This window comes from Gekko japonicus, unplaced genomic scaffold (genome assembly GCF_001447785.1).
Source record: "Gekko japonicus isolate JY-2015 unplaced genomic scaffold, Gekko_japonicus_V1.1 scaffold3265, whole genome shotgun sequence".
Taxonomy (NCBI): domain Eukaryota; kingdom Metazoa; phylum Chordata; class Lepidosauria; order Squamata; family Gekkonidae; genus Gekko; species Gekko japonicus.
The window spans coordinates 156,930-159,631 of record NW_015175462.1 but is presented as its reverse complement, the minus strand read 5'-3'; positions in this window follow the sequence as shown (position 1 = coordinate 159,631).

Genomic DNA, 2,702 nt, shown 5'->3' with positions numbered 1-2,702 from the left:
GAGTAAGAGGAAGTGGAACTTTAGTTAGGGGGAGCCCGGGAATGGCCACAGAACTTTCCAAACTCTGACATGGACAGGAATGTGGCTTACAACACACCCTTGCAGCCTTGCAAAGTCTAGAACTATTTTGATACTCTAATATTCTTTTTCCCTCTACCAAAATGGTCTTAAGTATTCCAGGCGAGTACAAGGAGGGACTGTGGTGCAGTGGAAGAGCTTCAGACCTTGATGGTCTGATTGGGCAGCTTATAAGTCACATGTGTGCAGAAGCCTTTGTATACATACACCCATCCTCATAGACATCCATTCACATGCTTGTCGCCATGAATGGAGAGCCTTGCAAAGTGTCACCTCATTCTTTTCTTTCTTGGTATTTTTTTGTATTTTCCCTATGCGCATGTGTGTGTGCATGTGCACAGGGGAGTCATGGCGACCTCCAGTGACTGACCTCTCCTGGAGGATATTCAAAGCGGTGGCTGAATAAAGCCTGCCTCCCGACTGCTGGTATTCTAAGGAGGTCTCCCATCCAAGGAAGAAGAAGAGATTGGATTTATACCCTGCTCTTCACTTGGCGTCTCAGAGCGGCTTACAAACTCTTTTCCCTTCCCCTCCCCACAACAGATACCCCGTGAGGTAGGCAGGGCCGAGAGAGCTCTGACACAAACTGCTCTTTTTCAAGGACAGCTCTTGTCAGAACTATGGCTTGCCCAAGGTCATCCAGCAGCTGCAAAAGGAGGAGTGGGGAATCAAACCCAGTTCTCCCAGATTAGAGTCTGCACACTTAACTACTACGCCAAACTGGCTCTCTTGGACTTGCCACAGTCGACCCTGCTTAGCATCTGAGATCTGACGGGATCGGGCTGGCCTGGGCTATCCAGGTCAGGGAAGTGTAAACTCATTCTTAAGAGGTAGAGTCCAACAATTCTGCAGTTCATGGAGGCTTGCCTTCAGGGAGCCTTTGAAGTGGACAGCTCAGTGTAGAGACAAGGACAGACAGCATTTGCATTACAGGGTTTTTTTAAGCAACAGAATAATTTATTTTGTAAAAAATATTGACATGTTACAAAAGACAGCTTTCACAGAAACTGCATTCTCTGTTCAGAGAGGCACAGAACACAGATACTTAAAACTCTCTACTCTGTTTGAACATCTTTCCACTCATTAAGGGCAATGTCCTCACCCTTCTCCTGCTCAAGCACTGTCAAAATGAACCGTGGTTCCTGGTCGCTCATTTCCACTGGGTTTGCACCAGGACCACCTCTCAGCCCTTAACCCTTTTTTTCCCAGTCGCTTAGAGATAAATTGCCATTTTTTAGATTGCCAGAGAAAAGGTCATTTGTTCAACCTGCCCATGAAGCCATCACCCAGTCCTGTGATACGTGTGCTTGAGCAAAGGAGTCCTGAAGAGATTAGAACTTGACAGACATTTTAAGTTCATCGGCAGGAAGAATAAAAAGTGAAAGAAGACTAAAATTATCAGGAAAAGTGCAGTTCGCAAGACAAGTTAATAAGGGTATTTCCCCCCCTTTTACACACTATCATTAACAGATTGCAGGAGACTTTGTTTTGACCTGGCAAGTTCCCCTGTTAAGGATGCATAAAGATGCATTTGCATAAACTCTCCTGTCAAGCTTGGGCAGATGGAAAATCTGAACAGAAATGTAGATGAATGCAACAAATAAAAACTCACATTTCACTTGAGGCAACTTTCTTTTAAAAAAGGGGGAGGGGGTGATGACCGGAATGGTGATCAGGCAGGCATAAAAGGGACAGGTGAGATTTCTCCCTCCGCGATTCTCCTCCTCCCAGCTTCCTCTTGGCTGGTCCCAACCTGTAAAAGCCCCTTCACAGCCCCTTTCCAAGCTGCAGGGGTGACGACGATCCAAATGCTAAGACTGAGACCCCAGAAGGCAGAACTCAAAGGAGGAGAGGCGAGAAGCTCACGGTCCCTGTGGGCTGCCAATTGGCAGAGACACCCCTCCCCCAGTGCCATGGCAAAAAGGGAGACAAGCCAGGCATATTGCACAAAATGTCAGAGAGGAGCAGAGCTCAGCGCAGCTACTCGGGGGACCTCTCTGCTGTAAACATCATCCGGGTGTCCCAGTTTAACTCTTGTTAAGACTGAGGAAATCCACCACTCCATCAGAGGGCGACAGATCCCCAACTGTCTTACTGAACAGATGATCCCTCGAACAATGGCCAGGACGATTAAAGTGGGCTGACAATTCAGAGCACACCCACACCCATATGCATGACCGGGAACCGCAGTGAAAGAAGAGGATCCAGAGCATTTGCACCCCTAAGACACCCAGCATCCCCTTCTCTACCCAAAGAGTTGGAGGAGGAGGCATGCATGAGAACCAAATCCAGCGAAGGGTTTTAGTCCTATCAGCTCTTATCAGAAGACGGCCTTCCCGGCATCTCAAGCCCTCCATAATGGTCCTGACCCAGTGAGCACTGCTGGTACCGGCTGGATCCCAGCAGTGGGGCTGCAAATGGAAGCTGTCGGGGGGAAAGCACACCTGGATCCCAGAGTGGGGAACCCAGGCTGTGGTGGGGCCTGCCTTTCCCCCTCCACTGTCAAGAGAACTCACAGATCTCCCCCAAAATGTGGCCATCGTGGCAAAAAGGAGAGTCGGGAAAGTTATTTCTGCACCCACCGGGCAGTCCAGGAGTAGCTGTGATACAAAAAACGACCCCCC